Genomic DNA, 11,051 nt, shown 5'->3' on the forward strand with positions numbered 1-11,051 from the left:
TTGTTTTCTTGATGGTTTTTCCGGATATTTTCAAATTCCAATAGCACCCGAGGACCAAGAGAAAACCACGTTCACGTGCCCTTATGGTACTTTTGCTTAAAAACGCATGCCATTTGGACTTTGCAACGCCCCTGCAACCTTTCAAAGGTGCATGATGGCGATTTTTCACGACATGATAGAAGAATGTATGGAAGTATTCATGGATGACTTTTCAGTCTTCGGTGATACTTTTGAAACATGTCTAGTTAATCTTGAACGAATGCTTATTAGATGCGAACAATCAAATCTAGTTCTTAATTGGGAAAAATGCCATTTCATGGTTATAGAAGGCATCGTTCTTGGTCATAAAATCTCAAAAGAAGGAATTGAAGTGGATAGAGCTAAAGTAGATGTAATTGCTAAAATTCCACATCCCACCAATATTAGAGGAGTTAGGAGTTTTCTAGGGCATGCCGGTTTTTACCGACGTTTCATAAAAGATTTTTCTAAAATTGTCACTCATATGAACAAACTCCTTGAAAAAGATGCTCCATTTATCTTTTCAGATGAATGCATCAAATCTTATAATTTTCTTAAAGAAAAACTCACTAATGCACCGATCATGATAACTCCAAATTGGAATCTACCATTTGAACTAATGTGCGATGCAAGTGATTTTGCAATGGGAGCCGTTTTAGGACAAAGGATTGAAAAACGATTTCAACCTATTTATTAAGCTAGTAAGACGTTACAAGGAGCACAAACAAATTATACAACTACTGAAAAAGAACTCCTTGCTATTGTCTTTGCTTTTGAAAAATTTCGTTCATATCTCGTTCTAGCAAAAACGGTGGTCTATACCGACCATTCTGCTCTTAGATACCTATTTTTGAAACAAGATGCCAAACCACGATTAATCCGTTGGATCTTACTCTTACAAGAATTCGATATTGAAATCCGAGATAAAAAGGGAGCAGAAAATCTCGCCGCTGATCATCTTTCTCGTCTTGAAAATCCTGAATTAGAAGTTCTAAATGAATCGGCCATACAAGACAACTTTCCTGATGAATATCTATTGAAGATAGATTATAATGAAATTCCATGGTTTGCAAACTATGAAAACTACTTAGTATGTGGATTCCTTGAAAAAGGGTTGTCGTACCAAAAATGAAAGAAATTCTTTAGTGATATAAAATACTATTTCTGGGAAGATCCACATTTGTTTAAAAGTTGTCCCGATGGAATAATACGCCGATGTGTATTTGGAGATGAAGCTAGTCAAATCTTAAACCATTGTCACACAGGACCAACAGGAGGGCATTATAGGCCTCAACTCACAACAAGAAAAGTTTATAATGCTGGATTCTATTGGCCTACAATTTTTAAAGACGCACACCTTCTTTGCAAATTCTGTGATGCATGTCAAAGGGCCAAAAAAATAAGTCAACATGATGAAATGCCACAAAATGTCATTCAAGTATGTGAAGTATTTGACATTTAGGGTATTGACTTTATGGGTCCATTTCCAAAATCTCATAATAATCTCTACATTCTCGTTGCCATTGATTATGTATCTAAATGGACAGAAGCACAAGCTCTCCCGACTAACAATGCACGAGTTGTAGTCAACTTTTTAAAACTTCTTTTTGCTAGGTTTGGAACACCGAAAGCTTTAATAAGTGATCGGGGTACTCATTTTTGTAATAATCAACTTGAGAAAGTTCTGAAAACATATGGAGTAACTCATAAAATCTCAACCGCTTATTATCCACAAACAAGTGCACAAGTTAAAAATACCAACCGAGCTTTAAAATATATTCTAGAGAAAATCGTAGGATCAAATCCGAAGGAATGGTCCATGAAATTAGAGGATGCACTCTGAGCTTTTAGAACAGCCTACAAAACTTCAATTGGAACCACACCTTTTAGACTTGTTTACGGAAAAGCATGTCATCTTCCAGTAGAAATTGAACATAAAGCATTTTGGGCTTTGAAGACATGTAATCTTGATTTACATGAAGCTGGACGTCTACGGTAAAGTCAACTAAACGAATTAGAAGAATTAAGACATGAAGCATATGAAAATTCGTTAATCTATAAGGAAAGAACGAAGAAATTGCATGATAAAAGAATCAGAAGTTCAAAAGAATTTAAAGAAGGAGACAGAATTCTTCTTTTCAATTCACGATTCAAGCTATTTCCTGGAAAATTGAAATTAAGATGGTCTGGACCATTCATAGTCAAAAGAGTTTTCCCATATGGAACAGTAGAGGTAATAAATTCAAATGGGATTGAATTTAAGGTTAATGGTCACAGAGTTAAATATTACATAGATAGTCCGATGGAAGTTGACAACGAAGTTAATCACAATTTCGACACCACAGCTAATTAAGTGTGGGAAGGTTCGAATCTTTTTAGGGTAATATGTATTTCTGTTAGAATTAGATATTCTGTTTTCGTGTAGTTTTCGAGAATGGAATCTGAATGGTCTTTCCCTAGCAGACTCTAAAGAACTAGTCTTCTCCCCCCATTCTGAATTTTTATTTTTATTTTAGGTTTTACGAGATGAAGAATTCCTTTGATCTGAACCATGGTCTAATGCTACACGCTATGATTACTAAACGTAATAATGACACACTTCCGAGTGAACTGGTATCATTCATAAGAGGCAAAATGGATGGAGTACGAAAAGAACTCGAAAAAGATCATCATAAGATACATTTTGGTAAAGGAAAATCAAAATCCGCAACAAAAAGAAGAGCACGACACCTTGAAAGATGTTATAAATGAGGAAAATGGTCACACGAAGGTAAATGTTCAAATAATCAAACATATTCAAATACCGAATTTGTTACTCTATGTAGAGAAGGACCGTTTATATGTTTAAAAGAAAAGATATTGAAGATTCGAGGTTATGCATACGTAGCCATGGAGAACCAAATCACACGACTCTCCTATGAGTCGGCTAAAGCAGGTCTCTGAGAATTCTTTCTCATAAGTAAGTATGTACAATTTTTTTTTTTTTTTTTTTTTGCTTTTAACCTTTTGATAATAAACGCTAAATCGTTCGCTATAAAGTATTAAATTGGTATTCAATAAAATTAGGTATGCGTAACCGAAATTATTGATATCATACAAAAATTTATTACATCACTGCGAAATTTACCGTTTATTCTTAAGGTATAAATATCTTTAATCAATTAACCCAAAATATTTCAGAAATTCGTCAGGAGTAAAACTAGGTAATATAGCCGAAATTACTTTACCGAAAAGAGGGGCGTATATTTTTGACAATATTTGATTGATTAAAGTGGGATAAAAGACCAAAAAGATTTTTAATTTTATTTTTACTTTGTTTTTAAAATTAATATTAAATTATTATTCTAAACTTTTTAAAATCAATATATTTAAGTTTGTAAATATTTGAAAAATTCATATTTTTAATAAGTTTGTATGTATAAAAATATTAATAATATGAATTTTTAATTTTATGCATTTTAAATTTAAGTTTGGTGTGAATTTAAAAACAAAAATTTACTTTATTTCGTTAAGTTAAAAATTTGATATTTAAAATTCATCGTGAGTTGAAAACTAGGTCGTTGAACCGAAATTGCTCTACCCAAGGGAGAGACGAGAAATTTTATTATTATTATTTTTAATCTTAGTGATTTAAAGTATGCCAAAAACATTAAAAAAAACCCAAAAATCTTTGCTTTTAAAACAACGCTTTAAAATGACGAATTTTTAAAAATTTTGTCGAGGAACGGACTAGGTCAACGTACCGAAACAACCTCGTCCTAAATAAAAAGGAAAACAAAATTTTAAATTAATCAAGTAATTGTTTTATTAATAAAGGTTTTATAAAATAAAAAAAAGGGAAAATTCAGCACTCGCGGTACTTTGTGGGTTCCACATCCGCACTCGCTGAGGTCTGGAATCCCAGACCAGATAAACTGGTCGACAGACCAGTTTCCACACACCCCATCCCATTTTATTTTTCTACGAAAAAACCTACAAAACCACTCTTAAATTCGCGATTTTTCACCGTTAAACATCAAATTTTTGCTAAAATCATGTTGAGAAGGATGCTATCAAGAAGTTACTCAAGAAAATCGGTAATTTCTACATCTAAACACCCTTTAATTCGGATTATTAGTGTTCTTGAACAAAAATATACCTAATTTGATTTTGATGATTTCTAGTGTAATTATGCTTAATTTGATTGTATATTATGCTTGTATAACCTAGATTGATGCTATTTAACATGATTAGAAGCCTTAAACTTCAAATTTTGAGTAATCTAGGGTTTGTGTACTTGTGCAAAATTTGGGCTTTTTGATATAAACGGGTTATGGCCGAATTTTGTTGATAGTTTATACTAAATTGAGTAGTGTAACATGTTTAGGTTGCTAAATGATCAAAACTTTGATCCTAAACATGATTTTCAAGTATTAAAGTAGACTTTTTGAATAAAAAAAATACATGAACTTGATCTAATTCATATGAATGCCATGTGGAACCTGTTTAATTGCTATAATGATTATTTTTGACATGTTTTAGAAGTTAAATGATTTGGAATGTTGTATACATTTTCATATAAGTTTATTTGTAAAAATATAGAATTGTTAGTATTATGAAAATGTGTATAAAGTTTAATATAGTTTAAACATGTCATTGTAATTGTTTTGATTTATGATTTTGCTAACACTAATGCACATTTGGATGCACAAAAATTGTGTTTGATGTGTTTTGCAGACTAAAAGGGGTGAATCTCCATCCGCATCTCAAGCTCACAATGCTCCTCCTGAGAATGCAGAAGAACAGGAGATTAATTACCAATATAAACAAGATCTATCGCATCAATTCATTTCATATTCAAATATAGAATTGGCAAATTTACATCCTAATTTAAGGTTTGATTGACATTGGATAGATTATCCAAAATACCTGAGGAACTAGCATCTGCTGATTGTCAAAGGTTGATAGTTGAGGGTAGGAGGGTTGATGAGAATTTTGATATGAATGGTGTATGGAGTAGAATGACTAGGCATAACCGATTTCGTGGGGGGAATAACTCTTATACTGATATTGATAGAGCTGAGCTAAGAGTAATCCATAGGTTCTTAGCAAACTCAATTACACAGCGAGGTAAGAACAAAGAGAAAGTAAATGAGAATGATTTATTTTATCTCATGTGTATTCGAGACCCACAGAGTGCTGTAAGTATACCTTATTGTGTGGGTTATTATTTATCATCTATAGTTAAGAGTATACGGCCTAATGGTATAATAGGAGGTGGTATCTTTGTTACTTTAATTGATGAGTATATCGGTGTCGATAGAAATCAGGGGGATTAATAATTGCAGCACCAGAACCCCGTGATTCAATTGGTTTGAAAGTATATCATGGTGCTAAGGTTTTAAAGAAACGACATAACGCTGCAGCACCATATGATGGCCAGCATCCACAGGTCGAAAGAGATCAGCAGCAAGGTAACGAGGGAGGGGGGAATGAGATGACAGAAATGCAACTTTTTATGGCTCATCATGAGTATGAAATGGCTAAACAACGAGCATTTCAAGATTGGCAGTATCATCAAAACCAAATCATAAGTCATCGTGTACACATAAATGCAAACTACATTGCTACTCTAATGCCCGTATTTCCTCCCTAGACTATACAGACCCGACCACCGTACCCTACATATGACCCAGCTCAAGCATTCTATAGTGCATACGGCTATGAATGGAATCCCTACTGGCACAATCCTTATCAACCCTGATTTTCTTTATGCTTATTTTTATTTATTTGGTAACTTGTAATTTTATACTTTTAATATTTCTTTTGATACTTTAATAGTTTTTATAATTTTCTAACTTTTCTTATTAGATTTTTAATAATTTTTGAATGTGGGGTGATATACCCAACTTCAAAAATATGTATATATATGTTTGTAGTTTATCTCATGTACAAAACAGGGTAAAACATCGCATTTTCAAATACTGGCATTAAGTTCAGCAAAAGCAACAAATTTTGACGACAAGATGCAAAATATATGTGAAATAACAACTGCAGGAATGAACAAATGATGTGTACCATTTATCATTCAACAAACAAACGCCAATATGTTTGGAAACTTTGGTAAAATTTAATCATTTTTCTACGCTGATCACCCTCAATAATTTAAATTGTTACTGATTTCTTGCAAATGAGGGCATTGCAAGATCTTAAGTGTGGGAAGGGATTAAATTCTTTCGGATTTTTAAAATTTTTTGACTTAAACACTTGGTTACCATTAAAAATACTAGTAATGCAGTAGTCGTATTAGAATCTAGTGCTCTCTGATATTAAAGAACGGCCCTAGTCTTATATACTGACTACCCAATTCTAGTAAAATTTTTTAAAATTTTCAAATAAATGAATTCAAAATCATGTTTATACATATTTATGAACGATAAAACTAGGTGTTAACACCGAAATTATTGTTACCTCGGAAAGGTCATAAATTGAGAAACAACCCAAAATGTTAGAATTCATTTAAAATGGAATAGAGGACAATAAAAAGGCAAAGAAAGGAAAATAAAAGCCAAGTGTGGGAAAAATTTACCAAGTTATTTAAAACATATATCACATATTTTTGTACAAATAACTGAAGATACTTTTGTTTTGGACAATTTTATCAGTTTTACCCAATTTCTTATAATATATTTGAAAGAAAAGATGGATCTACACGATGAATCAATTTCATCATTAAAAGGAAGTAAAGTCTTCCAAAAAAGACACGCGCTTCTTGATTTAGGTCATGAAGTTGTCGTCCAGACAAGTTGTAGAGTCTACAAAAAACCTTGAAAAGTTTTCTCGAAAATCAGCTGCAAATCCACGGACCTCAGCATCAAACAGGGTTGCCAAGTGGTCAGACTTATCCTAACATGAGAGGATCTGTCTCGTAAAATGGGGAGGGTTCCGTGCAAATTAGCTTGATAAGACTAATGAATCAGATCCCCAGAACGGATAATCTCCTTAAAGATCAAAAATCAGCTTTTAAGACTGATATTACTCAATCCTAGAGATTGACCTTAAAGATTGAGAATTCAAACTCATGGAATTCGATGATATCTAAACTCGAGCTTGAACGATAAAATATTTTGATCAAAATTACAAACCGATTTGTTTTCTGAAAATCGATTTTTAATACGTTCATTACCATTGAACGTAAAATCCTAGGAATTCACCTAGAATTCATTAGGTCACCTGAACCAAATCGGGTGTCAACCGTAAGAACGGTGGTTGCATAGCATGGTCGAAGACAGGACCTTGTTCCAGACCGAAAAACTATAGGGTGAGCTTTACTATTGCTCCTACAAAGGATAGTAATTGCATCCGACACGTTTTTGACCATGATCATCTGCATGTCACGGGACATTGCCTTAACAGTTGCTTGTTCAACGCTTTCCTTTACAACCGGACGGTAGTTTACCGAAAGATAATATACGGAGCAAGTATACTGGACGTGTTGCTTTCCCAATACAAGGTTAGCAAGTGGGTGACACAAAACCATAAGTTTTGAGCTAAAATTTTCAAATCTAAAACCCACCAAACCCACAAAAACATTTTGCAAACACCAGTGAAGGGTTATTCTGGAAAACTTATCTAGGGTAAAAACTAGATTGAATTTTCAAAAGATCAAATGTTTTCATAAAGATCCAATTTCCTTAAGGATCTAAATTTTCATAGTCATATGGGACTATAAACCACAACGTTACTACCATTGTTCATACCGCCGTATAGAAATCACTAATGTACAAAGTATGAAGAACCAAGAAGTGATTCTAGTATTTTTATTTCAAGACTATATTGCTTGAGGACAAGCAATGCTCAAGTGTGGGAATATTTGATAATGCTAAAAACGGACATATATTTCATAGCATTATCCCTCAAGAAAGACAAGCTTTTAGTTGCAATTGTTCTATTTACAAGTAATATTCGTTTAAATAATAAAAGGTGAAGACAAAAGACAGATTCGACGATTTGAAGATGCAAACGACCAAAAAGCTAAAAAATACAAAGTACAATCAAAGTGGTTCAAATTATTGGTGAGAAACGTCTCAAAATTGCAAGAGTACAAGACGCAAAATGCAAAGTACAAGATATTAAATAATACACATGGACGTTCGAAAATCCGGAATCGAGACCTAAGTCAACTTTCAACGCGCGACGCAACGGGCCGAAAATTACAAGTCAACTATGCACATAAATATAATATATAAATAATTCTTAAAATTATATATATATTATATTTCTATTTTAAAAACTGTCGGCAAAGCTAGGATCCAAAGTGTGAGCTGGAATCCACAGCTCCGCACTCGCAGAGCTTCGAAGGCAAGAAAAACCGCACTCGCGGAGTGCACAGTATCCATATGGGGCCTATAAAAGGCAACGCATTTTGCTGAATTCAACACATCTTTTTCTTCTTCATTCACTCGTATAATATATATATATATATATATATATATATATATATATATATATATATATATATATATATATATATATATATATATATATATATATATATATATATTATAATTTTAATTTTAATTTTAAATTCTAATAATAAGGGTATGTTAGCGAATGTTGTAAGGGTGTAAGTCGAAATTCTGTCCGTGTAACGCTACGCTATTTTCAATCATTGTAAGTTATGTTCAACCTTTTTAAATTAATGTCTAGTAGCTAAGTTATTATTATGCTTATTTAAGCCGAAGTAATCGTGATGTTGGGCTAAAATATTAAGACGGGGTAATTGGGCTTTGTACCATAATTGGGGTTTGGACAAAAGAACAACACTTGTGAAAATTAGACTATGGGCTATTAATGGGCTTTATATTTGTTTAATTAAATAATAGTTTGTTAATTTAATATAAAGATTTACAATTAGACGTACCTATAAATAACCATATACACTCGATCGGACACGATGGGCGGGATATTTATAAGTACTAATAATCGTTCATTTAACCGGACACGGGAATGAATTAATAGTTAATGGACTTATTAAAATAGGGGTGAATTATATACAAGGACACTTGGTGTAATTATAGTTTAAGTCCCCAATTAGTTGGAATATTTGACTTCGGATATAAGGATAATTTGACGAGGACACTCGCAATTTATATTTATGACTGATGGACTGTTATGGACAAAAAACCAGACGAACAAATTGAATAATCCAGGACAAAGGACAATTAACTCATGGTAATAAACTAAAATCAACACGTCAAACATCATTATTACGGAAGTTTAAATAAGCATAATTTATATATTTCATATTTAATTGCACTTTTAATTATCGCAATTTTATTTATTGTCATTTTATTTAATTGCACTTTTAATTATTGTACTTTTTAATTATCGCAATTTTATTTTATCGCACTTTTATTGCAATTTCATTATCATTATTTACTTTACGCTTAAAATTAAGTTATATTTATTTTTAATATTTTACATTAGGTTTTAACTGCGACTAAAGTTTTAAAATCGACAAACCGGTCATTAAACGGTAAAAACCCCCTTTTATAATAATAAAACTACTTATATTTATATTTATATATAGTTTTTAAAAATATAGCGTTAAACTTGGCGAGTTCCCTGTAGACGAACCGGACTTACTAAAAACTACACTACTGTATGATTAGGTACACTGCCTATAAGTGTTGTAGCAAGGTTTAGGTATATCCACTCTATAAATAAATAAATAACTTGTGTAAAATTGTATCGTATTTAATAGTTTTTCAAAATAAATATATAACTATTTCGTATACACCTCTACGCACATCAGTGACCTAGTTGGGTAGTTTAATCCCAAACTCCATGCTCGTATTTTGTTTGGCAATTAAACTCATGGGTCGTTATTACATATTGAATTGTACTAAATTTTAATACTCGAAGCGTTGTGTGAAACCTTTTATGTCATGGTGGTTGTTTATTAATCGAGTAACGTATTTGAAGGTTGTACAATGTCGTTAATGTTTAAAAAAAAATTGTCGGGTTAAAGACGGGTTGGGTCGTTTTAGTTTGATGACAAATTTATAAGTATTTGTCATGGTTTGGATGTTAAATCTCTAGATTGTAAGTTTGTTAGTGATTTTGGTGTTCTTAAGAACAAGTGTTGGTCAAAATGGGTGTTGACCTTAAATGGTTGTCAAATTGGGTTTTGAGTCAAATTTTGGTGAATCAAGTATGTAAATACTTGGTTTAGGTGTTAATTGGTGTTTTAAAAATATAATCACGAGCCGTTAGTGGTTTTGAGTCATTTAATGCTTTTGTTAAGTGTTAAATGATGTTTTTGAATGAAAGAAATCATGGGAAGTGATTTTGGGTTAAAATGGTAGTTTAACATAAGTCAAACGTGGTCAAACGCAAAATGGGTCAATATTGCACGTGTTGGGGTTTTTGGTGTAAATGGCGTTTGAAATAATTACTACCTAAGTAGTAATTTAGTGTTAAGACCTAAGTTGGTCTAATTAGTGTCAAGTATAATTTGAGTTAAGTTATACTTGTTTGAATGGGTAGAAATTACCACCCGTAGTGGTAATTGATGAAGTCCATTTTAGGTGTCTAAATGGGCGGATTGTGGAGGTAGGTATAAACCCTTGGTTAAGGGCGTGGGTGTCGAGTTCTCTTGTAGAGAATGTATGTTGATTGTGTGTATACTTATATGAGTATTATAGGTAAAAGCTTGCTTGGTTGCGTTTGGTGGAGATTTTGCGCATGGTTTGTAATGATCGAGTTCACGAGGTGAGTGGAATAATTATGCATGTATGTATATGGTGTATTTATTTATGTGATATGGTATGAACCACGGAGCCGGTAGTGCCATAGCATGTGCGAGTGTGCTATTATGTGAACCACGGAGACGGTAGCATCATGGTGCATGTATTGAACTGTGAACCACGGAGCCGGTAGCACTATGGTACGTGTGTTGTAGTGTGAACCACGAAGCCGGTAGCACTAAAGCACGAGTTGTTGAGGTGTGAACCACGGAGCCGGTAGCGTCTCGATGTGAGTATGACTCG

This window comes from Rutidosis leptorrhynchoides, chromosome 5, assembly GCF_046630445.1.
Source record: "Rutidosis leptorrhynchoides isolate AG116_Rl617_1_P2 chromosome 5, CSIRO_AGI_Rlap_v1, whole genome shotgun sequence".
Taxonomy (NCBI): domain Eukaryota; kingdom Viridiplantae; phylum Streptophyta; class Magnoliopsida; order Asterales; family Asteraceae; genus Rutidosis; species Rutidosis leptorrhynchoides.